This window comes from Hippichthys cyanospilos, chromosome 7 (assembly GCF_059441005.1).
Source record: "Hippichthys cyanospilos isolate Australia breed blue-spotted pipefish chromosome 7, RoL_Hcya_1.0, whole genome shotgun sequence".
NCBI lineage: Eukaryota > Metazoa > Chordata > Actinopteri > Syngnathiformes > Syngnathidae > Hippichthys > Hippichthys cyanospilos.
This window is the reverse complement of record NC_142375.1, coordinates 18,041,376-18,055,202: the sequence shown is the minus strand read 5'-3', so window position 1 is coordinate 18,055,202 and position 13,827 is coordinate 18,041,376.

Genomic DNA, 13,827 nt, shown 5'->3' with positions numbered 1-13,827 from the left:
AAGTATTTCATGAAAAATAGGGCAAGTTACAAATCTTTTGAATTATTTGAATGAGTGGCACCAAACTGATGAAATGGAAAGCATGAAACAAAGTTGAAAATCCTCAAAAGGACAAAGGCAGGCGACAAGGTGGATTTGGATAGTTATTTAGACATTTAAGAGTATTTACGGGTAATGAATGTGCATTCCGACTTGAAATTTGGGTTAGGTTGCCAGCGTGGGAATGTAACTCGTTTGTAACCCGAGAAGTGCCTGTATTTTTTGACATTTACATTTTAAGGTGTCTTCATTATCCCCGAGGGTTCCATTTTTAGTAAGTGACTGTGTTGAGTAAATCGCTACCTCTGTGGTTGCCTGTTATTGGAAATATGTGTTTTTATAAATGCAATGTATCAGTATTCATGAAACTGTTCTATTCCAATAAAAATGGACACGACGTGAGGTCAGTGTAAAAGCAGGAATATTATTGGCCCCGGAGACATCGAGACCGGTTGTCTCAAACAAAAGAAACAAGAAGCTTCCTCCAACTGAGAATTAGCATCCGTCTGTAAACAAAGGACGAGCCGCTGACAGAGGAAGCTGTCAATCAGGATTGATGGCTCGCTGACTTCTTCTCCTTTCAACAAGAATGGTCTGCGAGCGAAGGACTTTTGAAGACACCATACGCACACACACACATGCATGCATGCACGCAAATACACGCCTGAATTCCTCAGTGAGACCACATCCCCCAAAAGTGCATAAAAACTGGAAGAGGTGCAACTACTATTTCTGCTGCGACTTGCTGTAAAGTGGTCTGTGGACCTATTTTTTCGCTCTTCTGTCTGGATTAAATCAATTGTTTCAATTATGTAGCGGTATGTGCGATTTTTCAAAAAAAATGGAACATACTATGAACTACTTTGAAGCAGGAAATGTATCTAGGTTCCTTCACTGTCCATGAAAGGAATACATAACAAATGGTCCATGACGCAAAAAAAAAAAAAAATGGGGACAACTGCATGAAACCATGAATAACATTAACCTTCAGCAGTATACTGATCAATTTTGGTTCATATTCTTCCACATCCTAGTGTGATAACTATATGTGGTCGTGCCATTTTGAACTTTGACATGTTTCACCATCTGGGTGAAATTTTAGCTCCCGAGTGGCTTCTTTCAACGCTCCCCTTTTAATGTGAAATGCCTTTGATGTAAACATCAAAGGATTGGACAAAATACTGCACAAGGGTTAAATAAAACCCAGTAAACCAAAGACTATCAGTAGGAATCATCCAGCAGTTTTGTGCCATCCGCAAATGGAAATTGTTATGCAAGCGTCCTTTGGATTGAGAAAGATCACAGTACGTGGTTATTTTTTTTGTTTGCTTTAAAGCCTTTGTTGTTTAATAGTGGATCCTTTCTCCGTGCATTGAGAAATGGATGATAAAAAATGCAATATTTAAGAGCATGTACTTTGTGCCTATTTAAGATGGTATGTTTGTCATACATTTAGCTTGGAAATGTGTGATTTTATGTGGCGCACTGGTAGCAGCGATGAAAATGTTATGGCCTCTTCATCATTTAAGTTTCCCATCCCCGTTTGAAAAATTATGCTGAAGTTGACCAATGGAAGCCAGATGATTAGCAGTAATTACAGTAAACGGTGACTCGCGTCAGGTTGACAAAAATGTCAATTCCTGTCATTTTAACTTGCATCGAAAAGATCCTATCTTCTGCTTTTTCCTTAAATCATCTTTCCATGTTTAACGTCTCTTCTGGACAAAATACACAGTGGGGGTTGCTCCTTCATTTGACTCTTGTGTGTGTGTGTGTTTGCTTCAGGTTAAGTTCCCATGGCAACACAAGTGCCTCACTTTGTGCCCCCGGCCTGGTGTGTTTGTGTGTCTGGACAATTATCGGTGGGGGGGTGAGAGGCTTGCTGTTATCTTCTCTCCGAGAGGTTTGTATTATCGCCCTGACTGCCTGGTGGTCCTCGGTCAGGTGAGCGTCCACTCAGTTGGTTACATCACACACACACACACACACACACACACGCACACAAGTGAAAGAAGAGAGGAAGACATGAGGCAAGAAGAGAGGGATGGATGAAGGAGGTAATAGATACATTCTGTCAACAAACACATCAGTGATGTGAGACGCTAATTGCCAACTTCCAAGCATACCGGATTGAATTAAATTATGTAAGCGTTAGTGAGCGCTAATGTTCGATAACTGCACTTTGCGTTGACCCGTCAATTGCCTGCGTTGTCATGTTGAAAAAGTGTAACAAGAGTGTGATGTAACAAAAAGAAAACTTCAAAAAAAAAAAAGCAAACACACAAGTCTCGTGCTAGCTGAAACGAGGTCCACTGTAAATGCAGACACACCAATGCTCCTGTGCAATACATGGCAGTCGCGTTACCACGCTTCCCGCTACAAAATATTTGCATATCTGTTGACAGATGCATATGCTCACTTTTATGATGATCTTTAAATTAGACACACCTGCACTGCGTGACCTCATCGTATCTGTTGCTGGATTATATTGACACACCTACGCAAGACAGTATAGTTATGTTAACCAGCTCACTATTTTTAGCTCCTCGTTAACTTGGATACTTTGACGATAGATGATAATTACAGTAGATACCATCTTCCATGCAGTACTGAATGACATGCACACATGTCAAATCTAAAGAAAGTGAAGCGAGTAAAACAAGTGGTGTAAAATAGAGGTGCTCAATGCGTCGACAGCGGTCACCCACTGATGTAAATCGGCCCCACAAAAAAAGAGACAGAATTTTTTGTTGTTGATCAGTGGTGGGAACTTCTTCAACACTGATGGACTGTCCTTCACAGACGAACGACCGTTTTGCCGACACACCGACGAATGACGGGAATGCTAAAAAAAAAAGCGGCAGATTAAAAATGTCGGAATGCAAGATAGAAGTTTTATAATTCTCAAATAAAAGACTTTTTTTTAGTAAATTCAACCTCAGCAATGCTTTGTTTTACTTGTCGTGTATGTGACAGATGAAATTTACACAAATGTTAATGAAACCATCTTCTATAGTTGTAGGATAGGCAGTTATGAGAAGCAATATCCATGATGTGAGTATCATGCAAAGCATGCTAATGCCATCCAGTGGACATGATCGCTAATTGCACTCTGGTCCAACCTGCATTCTCTATAGGTGTGGGTTTACAGATATGATGGTGTATTATAGCCTAGAGTTAAACCCCCTAGCTGGCGTTGTTTTTGTGTTACACTTATATTACTGCGTTGTCTTTCAATTGCAGTGTAACTGTAGAACCACAGACATGATGTTAATCTTAAGTGTGAGAACAATAACAGGAAAAATAAAAATAGTGCAAAAAAAAGTAGACGAGCACCTGACAGATGATGGACCAGACAACAAATTGTCAAATTTCTTCCTCTAGTAGTGGCAGAAGGAAGGGCAAAACTACACCGACGGACCAACAATTACAATTTCGTCTGGCTTGAAAAAATGATGGAAAGAGGGCGGGGATCTGATGAATGACGAATGTCAGACCAGCAAAAAAAAAAGTTGCCCACTTCTGTTGTTTACACCAAAGAGCTGCTCTGAGAGGAAAAGATAATAAAGTTGATCATTCAAAATAAAAGCTTAGCAAGGCAGCTTGTGTCATACTTTACTTACTGATATAGTTTATTTTGAAACAATGACTGGCCCTCTCACAACGTTTGGCTGCTTTAGATAATAACCCGTGATGCAAATACATCAAAATATATGAAATTAATATCTAAAATTACCCAGGCACGATGGACACATTTACTAGACAGTAACTAAGGGACAAGATCTAGTTTTTGTTTGTTTTTTTTAGAGTAGCAGCTTAGCTTTAGCAAAAGTTAAATGAGACTCATGGAGAATCTGCTGTGTGTCAAACCAATGTTAATTGAAGTCAAGAAGCCAAACATTCTGCGGAAGTCAGACAATGCTTCAAAATAAAATGTGAGATATCAAGTAATGTATGAAAGAAATGGCCTTGGAACACTTTTATTTTGAAGCTCCTCTCTGAAGCAAGGCTGTGAAAACGATCTGCTGTACGATCAATTTTACCTTCCAGCGAGCGCAGCATTCGATGTAAACAACATTTGTTTTTTCAATTGACCCATCATTTTATCGTTTTTTTTTTTTTTTTTTTCCAAATATTGCGATGTTATGCAATCGACTAAGGTAATTAGGCGGGCTCTAGGTCGAGCGCGATCGACACAATGGACACACCTGCTCCAGTCCATTTGGAATGAAGATTTGCAAGAATGGCAATTATGGCAGGGAAAACAGTTTTCTTTGGCTAGGGCTTGCATTCGATGTAGTTTTGAAATGCTCAAACAAATTAAGTGAAATGTATTCATTTAGTAATGTGTGACTTTTTTAATTCATGAACAGCACTTTGAATGCAGCAATGGAAGTTTTAAAGCGAGCATTAAAAGTCAGCATTGCATCAATTTTCAATGGCCCTCATTTTTATTGCTATATTTGCCTCAGCACTTGAAATCTTGCTTGGGGTGAGCCTTGTGGCCTTCGTCCCTGCGGATTTCGCCAACCCCATTGTTTTGTCACATTTTTACATCGGCCATGTCCTGATGTCATTTTGTATGTTAGTTTTTGTCCAGTCAGCAGGCCATGTCTATGAGTCATGTCAATCACAAACTTGTCAACCCGGTTCATACAATAAAGCAATTAAAAAGGAATTTAAGCCTTTTACTTTTCCTGCATGTGTGACTGAGAGTAGCAAGCTGGGCGTTTCTGGGGGACTGCAAGCTATGTTGTGATAATAGATTGTCAGTTTTTTTAACCGAGGGCATGGAAAAAAAAATTGCATGAATAAGTTTGCAGTTTACAGGATGTGTTCAATGACCACTCACACTTTCGGACATCTCAAATATCTAATGCAAATATCTCATCCAATGCAACAAACAGCAATGATTAGACCATGAGCACATTGCAGGAGGTAGGTACAGTACATGGAAATATTTTATGATGTATTTATACAACAAAATCAGATTACCTGCTTGTCAACTCAAATTGCAGCAGTGGATACAATTTTTCCTACACATGCACACAACACCAGGATAGAGCAAAATAAGCTAAATAAAGGTGAGTGCATTGACTGTTAAACAGTCATCCATGGTAGCAATTAGCATGAGCTAAAATAATAACACAACCATGGGTATCCAAATTTATTAGCGATTGAATTATTAGAAATATTTCATTCATTTTTCCTACACATGCACACAACACCAGGACAGAGTAAAAAAAAAAAGGCTAAATAATGGTGAGTGCATTGACTGTTAAACAGTCATCCATGGTAGCAATTAGCATTAGCTAAAATAATAACACAACCACGGGTCACCAAATTGATTAGCGATTGAATTATTAGAAATATTTCATTCATTTTTCCTACACATGCACACAACACCAGGACAGAGTAAAAAAAAAGGCTAAATAATGGTGAGTGCATTGACTGTTAAACAGTCATCCATGGTAGCAATTAGCATTAGCTAAAATAATAACACAACCACGGGTCACCAAATTGATTAGCGATTGAATTGTTAGAAATATTTCATTCATTTTTCCTACACATGCACTCAACACCAGGACAGAGTTAAAAAAGGCTAAATAATGGTGAGTGCATTGACTGTTAAACAGTCATCCATGGTAGCAATTAGCATTAGCTAAAATAATAACACAACCACGGGTCACCAAATTGATTAGCGATTGAATTGTTAGAAATATTTCATGGTGGCATTTATTGCATTTTTGAGCAAAAATGTAGTGTCCTGGTTCATTTCATGGTGAAATTTTATTGCATTTTTTTAGCAAAATTGTCGTGTCCTGGTTCTTAATTTTGCAGATCTGGTTACTCAAAATTTTCTGACAATAACAATGTTAGCTCAACAGCACCTGAGACGAAGGAAAAAAGTAAATACAACCAATCATTTTTTTTTTCTAATTTTAGCATTAGTCATGCGTCAATCAAGCGATGCGAGTTTCGGGCTTGCAATTTATGACATGCATTGAAAATCTCGTTTGGCAATAAACGAGGAAGTCCCGGATATTAACCAGCGCTACAGTGCTCATGTAATTTTTTTGCGGCTTCATCTTGGCAACAGTATCATCATATCATATAACACGGAACCGAACTCCGCGTTCTCGCACAAATGCGCTTGAATAAATCGACTCAATTACTTTGCACAACCGACCAGCGTAACATGCTTTTAAAACACTCGGCTCACTCCGCTGAGCACAGCGTGTGCTTGTGGCTCACATCTATCCACATGGTTGTGAGTCAAACACCGAATGCAGCATGATGTTCATGTAGGCTCCAGGCTCCATTTGAGAGACTCAATCAAACCCCTCCTTCCCTCCTCCGCATGCAGGGTACATGAGGAGAGCGAGATCCTAATGACTCACCGCTTGGAATTCATTTTCGAACTGTCTTCTGGTTGATGAACAAGCTTTACATTCAAAGCTCCTCCAGGCTGCTTTCACCTACAGCAGCACGTGTTGCTCCGCGGAGATCAACGCATGCATAATCGGCGCGTCTGTCATGTTACAAAGCAAGAAAATAGCGGGAATAGAAGCTATAAATGTGAGCAAACATCAATTTAGGTGGCAGCTCCAGTAATGCGCTGCCGCCGCGGAGCGTCAACAAAGCCTGTCAGGCGAATGAAGACGGCTGCGCATAAAGATCACAACAGTGTCAAGCCGTTCGAGTCTTAACAGAAGACACTGGAATAAATCTTCAGATTCTTCTATTAGGTTATGTTTTTGCATTCACTAAGCCTGAATGTCCCAGGAAATAGATCTTTGTTTTGTTCTCATGTTTGTATTGTACAAAACGACATAGAGATAACAATCGCATCATGCAAATATTCCTTCTATTTCCCTGCATGGAATGCAAAAAAAAAAAAAGATGAATATTTGAATGCAAAGATCAGGTGACCCACTGAGGCATGGAATATTTATCAGGCTTTGATGCTGATGCACGCGTGCAGCTCACAGATACAGTATCAGTCAGCCATGTTTGCTTTGGGTGTGTGTGTGTGTGTTTTACCGTACACTGGGTGTTTTTCCAGCTCCTTCCCGTCTGCCTGAGTTGCCCCCCGAGACAGCCTGGCGATAATCCTCCATCCAAATGTTGGGGGACTCCGGCTGCAAAGGTACAACAGTCTTGCCAAATAAAAACCTTGGAAAAGTATACTTAAGACATTATTGACCTAATTAGATACATAACCTGTTTAAAATAGTGAAATTCAATCAAAACATTCTATCGATTTGATTTTTTTTTAATTTGTTGAGCATGCAAACACAATACAAGAGGAAATGAAAAGACAAAAATTAAAAACAATACTAAAGACAGAAAGCATCAACAATGGATATCACGGTTCAGTACAGTTTATGTGTTCAAAAGCAGGAAGAAGTTCCAAGAACTTGTTTTTGCTAGATTATCATAAGATATCCAAGTGCTCATTTGTATACAGTTTATTCCGCCCCATCTACTCCATAACATGCGCAGAATGTGAGTCTATTCATTTGTTAGTGCTTCATTATTACTGCCCTTATTGCTCTATTACTATTTTTTTTTCTGTTTTATTGTCTACTTTATTATTTGCTCGATTGTGGAATGTAGTCTGCTCAGGAAAGTGAACAGAATAAGAATTTTGTTTTGTAGTATTATGCTGCATATGACAATAAAACTCTTGAATTTTTGACAGGGACACACATTTGCTTTGTGTTGGTTCTTTGATTTTTTAAATCCTTAGGGCCCTCAAACTATAAAAACCCTCACTTATTTCAAAAAACGTCTGAATATTGTGGCAGATTTGGTTATTACATGCTTTATACATTATTTATACATTATTTCTGCTGTTTTTAGAGCTATTGTTATTGTCATGAAACATTCAATCACAGGTATGTGGCAATAAAATGTAGATTGCATCCAATAACATATACATACGCAATAATTAAAAAACATATTACTACAGAGCGTAAAATATAAATACATAATGTATGTAATAATGTATGTAATTATTTTGAGGCCGGACCTTTCTCAGCATGTATGGCCGGGCCCCTTTATCTCAACAGGATGGCCCTTCGACAAGCACATTAATTTATTATTGATCAGAGACATATGTGCACCATAGGCTGGGAGTTGAACAAATGGTTGAAAAATTAATATCCATACACAGAGTGTTCCATAAGTCCAGGGTATACTCAAGGCCTCATATTTACTGAGCTACTGTATGAATGGTAGTAAGATAAAACTGGTAATACTGGTAAGGTCAATATGTTGAGATAATCAATGACTAGATGTTTTGTATAATTTTTTTTGTATAATTTTTGTATTAAACCCTAAATAAAAAGTCAACAAAACAATGAAATTGTCCAATTAATTTGTCAAACCGCAGATTGAACAAAAGCCTTTTGAAACAATGTGCTTTGTAATGCTGGACTAATTAAAATCTGGGAATTTTTTTAACAGTCTTTTTTTTTACCAATTTGAGAAAAAATAATCACATTGATCAAAGGTGAAATAAAAAAAAGTATATAAAAATTAAAACCATTATGAAGTGGAAAAAATACAATTCATAGCTTTGCTTTTGTGATCCAAATTTCTTAAAAGTTTGCTTATAATTGTGGCAGATTTCTAAGATAATATAGCCTCTGCCGACAGGTTTTTGCTTTAAAAAAGGTTGTGAAATTGATCATATTTCTATGGCAATATATGCACTTAAATACATTTACGCTGTTGGGCTGCCTTTATGCTCCCACTCATTGTTTACTTTACACAATTGCATTAATAATGTATGATCCAAAACATTTGCTCACTTGAAAAGCGTGTGACTTCAGACAAATTTTGTCGGACTTTTTCATTTAAAACCCAAATGTCTTCAGTATACAACACCTTATTTTCCCAACATTTTTTGAGAAAACTGCATGAATTTTGCTCATTTTTATCTACCTACTAACCTCATGACAAAATACCCATCAGAGCTGAATATGAAGGAACATGCGATGCACCTAAACTTTGGCAGGTGTTTGGCAATAAGTGGAGGCAACAAAAATGTTAATTACACCTGGGCTGTGTTTCAATAATGCCTCCGGGGTTAAAGCCTTAATTTTCTCATTTGATCATTACCGTAACGAGTAAAAAACTGTGCATGGTTACCAAAAATGGCCGAGGTCTCTCACTATTCATTTTCATGAACTGTATCAACAACTGTGTCACCAAAAAACAATGCGGGTTGCAATAGTGCTCGCATACTTCAAATAATGACAAATAAGAGTGACTGATATGCCTTCTTACGAAACAAAAATTCTAACACAACTCACCCGTCTAACAATACTGTATGTCCAGTGGCAGAGCTGTGTGTTGGCCCGTAGTGGCCACGCCCACCTGTATCTTTCCGGCCACTTTTACGTGGATGCAGTATCTTTAAATCCCTTCATACTCTATCGCAAAACATTTACCAAAAAATTTGATCTATAAGCTGCATCCTTACCCATATTTACCCAGAATGATAGTACATGGATTTTTTTCAACATTATTTTTAACTGCGTAGAACAGACTGATCACACCAGCATGTATAGCACAACACAGTTTCAACATAACAGCAGAATACAGCAGAGCAAAATGTCAGTTCAAACTCAAAATCAATACTTTGATAGCGTCTTATTTGTCTGCCTTTGTAGAGTTTTATAGCGGTTTGACCGAATGAGGAAAGTTTGATGGGTGATTGAGTGCTTCTGATTTATTTTCCTGTCGTCACTGACCGGGTCAGTGGGCGGTACGCAAAAAACGGAACATTGAGGAACACCCACCTGGACCTCGCTCATTAGTGCTTTCAATCATGTTCCGAGACTGCCTGCGATCATTATCTGTGACTGTACAGTTATGTAACCTGGATTTGTACGCAATACCTTGCGATAGAAAGAATGATCAACAACCTAAACATACATAACGTATTTCTCAGGTCGAGGTTTTTTTTTTTTCCCTCATTTTCAACCCCCATATTAGGAGAGTCGACTTATAACCCCATAACTCAAAGGAGACCAATTTTTTCCACATATTTGTGTTTGAATATGAAATAAGCACCGTACTGTCCGCACTATAAGGCGCAACTAAAAGCCCTATTTTTTTTTTAAAAAAGCTGATGGTGCGCCTTATAATCAGGTGCGCCTTATATAAGGATCAATATTGAGATTGGGATTCGTAGATGGGGAATGAAGTAATAAAGTAAGCTTTACCTGTTTACAGTTGAACAAGGTTGTTCATATTGACATTGAGTTATTATGCTATTGAGAGTTTAGAGTTATTATTTGAGTCATTATTGTTATTACTTTGAGTATTATGATATTGTGATTGAAAAAGTTTGAAAAAATGTCATTAATTGAGGGTGCGCCTTATATATGGAAAAAGTTTTGAAATATGTCATTAATTGAGGGTGAGGCTTATAGTGAGGAAAATACGGTAATATCCTGTCATTTACAAGACTTTAAAATGATCATATAAATGAAAAAGTATTATATAAATCTCAAATTCATTATAGTATGCACCCGTTTTAGAGTGTTTGCACAGAACATTGCAAAAATGCGCTTTTTTCAAGCTTCCCTTAATTGCCTCTTTGTTGTCGACAACAAGGCCGCGTGGATAATTTTTCTAGCGGATTTTGACGCATTATGAAAAAAAAAAAGACTACTTGATTTGTCTCATTCAACCCTTGGATGTGCGGCATGAATGTCGTCAGTTAGGGGGAGGAACAGCAAAGGGCAACGGTCCACGCTCTGATCGCACAACAGTCGTCACTTTGGTTAAGATAATATCCCAAGTAAGATGATCAGCAAATCTTCTCCGAAGACCTTCGATCATTTCAAACAAATTGGACGGGTCCGAAGATGACTATTCCTGAAGGAGTAACGAGAATGTTTGCTTAAATGACGAGCAGGAAGGAGAGAACGACCGCGAGTTAAATGGGAGGAGCTACTTGGCGTGACAGATAGTGATGATGATTTTCGGGGCTTTTCGACAAATTAATCTTCAGCTGTGTCAAAAACATCAAGTTTTAACCTATTCGTCTTTCAAATGTCCAGATGCAACAACTTCTAAAAAGATATTAACCATAGAATCTCAGGATGTGTTAAATCACCACTGGAGAGTAAATTCCAATAGCGGGTGAGATCTGAAATTATTTAATAATCATTTGAATTGAAATCACATTATCTGCTTCATATTCGATTATTACGAGAGATGATATGCTATGAGTAATTAAATCTCCTGCTTGAGTGCCTCATTTTATCATCTGATTAAGGACTCTGCATGATTTCTACAACCTGCATGAAACAAAACAACTACGTAATTCAGTGTCTGTGATCCAATCATGTAATTGCTCTTCATGACCTCATTTGATTTGAACAAGTTCAAAGGGGTTTTAGGGCCATAAGAAAATACTATTAAAGACAACCTCTTCTTACATTTATAATATATATATATATTTTTTTTTCCAAATTGGATTTGAACCAGGACCTTAAACCGAGGTTCAACCCAAATGGGCACACCCTGAGCATATAATTTTTCAACCACCACTTGAGAGACGCAATTTGATTACGATGAGTAGTCTGCCAAGTGTTTAAAATTCTGATTGCAATTAGCAGATGAGAGAACCCATCCCAGTCGTTACTGTGAACCACACAAAGAAAAATATGTCTTCAAAAACACACACACAGTGACACAAACATACAGTACCTTCACACCTCCTCATATTCTCGCTTGAGCAGCAGGAAATTTGCATTTGGAAATGATATTTTATAATCTCATTTCATTCATACGGCATATATTTGCCGTGTTGCACACACGCTTGAATAAAAGCAGTGACGCGCACATTGCAAACTGTTCAAATCATCTTTGGAAGACTCCTTGTTTCTAGAATGACATTAAAAAAGATGGTTTTCTTAAAAAACGACATATTGTCACGTAGAAGTAGGTCATCGTGCACAATAATGCACTCGGATCTCAGTGGCAGCCTGTGGACGGATCATGACTCACTGCCGTCAACAACACACGCAAATTTACATATCCGTTTCGTTGCACCCATTATTTTGGGACTTGAAAGCTGTATAGCTTCTCAAACAACATTTGCGTGTCTGACACGCCGGCCAATTTTTCACTATTCCGTCCCAGTGATGCCGTTTCATAATTTCATAACCTTGACTTATGGAGGACTTAGCATGCGGGTAGCACATATGTATGGACTCCCTGGGAACAAAGTAAGCGTTGTATGAACATGATGAAACGCTTTTACACCCCCGTGGGGCACACAATCATGCATCACTGTTAGGGCTCTCAACATGTGACACCTATAGATAAAAAGCCCGACTCGAAACCAGCATGGGGTGGAAGGCACAGCTGATCCAAACAAATGAGGCAAAGCAGGAAAGGAAGGTTATCGAAAGTTGCCTTCATTTTTCACAGATGAACACAAGTGGAAAGATGAGATCAGAGCGCGATAACAGCTTTTGAAATGATACTTCCTACAGGAAATGACTACTCGGTGCACGTTTGGCGTTGCGTTTATTTTACTGAAAAGCTGTTCTTTCTTCTCCTTGCTTTGTCAAAAAAAATGGGTATTACTTTTAACCTTCGCAGATGATCACATTAGGTTAAAAAGAATCATAAAGAGAAGTTGAGGTGAATGGAGAATTTGAAGGTTTTTAAGTCAGAAAAAGAATGGATTGAGTGGACCAGGAAGCAAATTTTCTGTCCAAAATTCGGTCATTTCATGCTAAATCACCAAAAATAAATAATTAAATACATGAAAACAAATCAGTTTCATCTTCATCCTCTTTCATCTAATCTAATCATAATTAATTCCACAAGAATGATATTGCAGTGTAAATTGGTTAGCCAACTTTGTCATGGAAACTGACCCCTACTAAGCGCAGCTCATCAATTCCTTCTGTTTGATGTGAGCTTAGCATATTTTCGGCACGATACGCCGCTCCAAAAAGCCTTCAATTTTCTAGAAATCTGACAGCTTTCTAAAAAGCTGCGCCTTATAAGCCGGTGCGCCTTATACTGCAAATAAACCTCGAGTTTTCATTTTGGGGGGATGAAAAAATATAACTTAATCACCATGAAAATGTTGATATGATATGTAAAATATGCTCCAATTCTGAAGCAATTTATATGGGACAAGACACGAAATAAAGCATTTATTTGTTTTGTTTTGTTTTGTTTTTAAAGAAAGTGCGGTTTTAGAATATGAATCCATAAACCAAAAAAAATAACATATTTTAAGGTTTTTGGTTGCAATTTAATTAAAAGGTTTAAGTTTGATATTTAATTGAATCATGATTATATTCTTTTAAACTCTTGATTTGGCATTGATCCAAACAGTCTTTTAATGTAATCAAGGTATTTTTCCCCATTCTTCAGAAAGTATTTTCCACAAATCATCTTTATTATGAATTTTTGATGGTCTGAATCATAATTATGTCTTTTACTGACTTATCAGATTGTTTTGTTGACTTCCTTTTGGCGTAGCTCCATCTAGTGGATGTTTAACACAACCCCAGCCACTACTGTAGCTTCCATTCTATGCGCCTTATAATGTGGCGGGCCTAATATATGAAAATCTTTTTAAATAGGCATTATAGTGTGGAAATACGGTACATGATATGATCAATATTCCGCTTGCTTTCAAAAGTCATGAAAGCGCAAGACGAAAAGAAATGACTGTTTCACCAGGAAAGCAATTATTTATCCTGCGTGTGGCCGATGCACAAGATAGAGGAATTGACT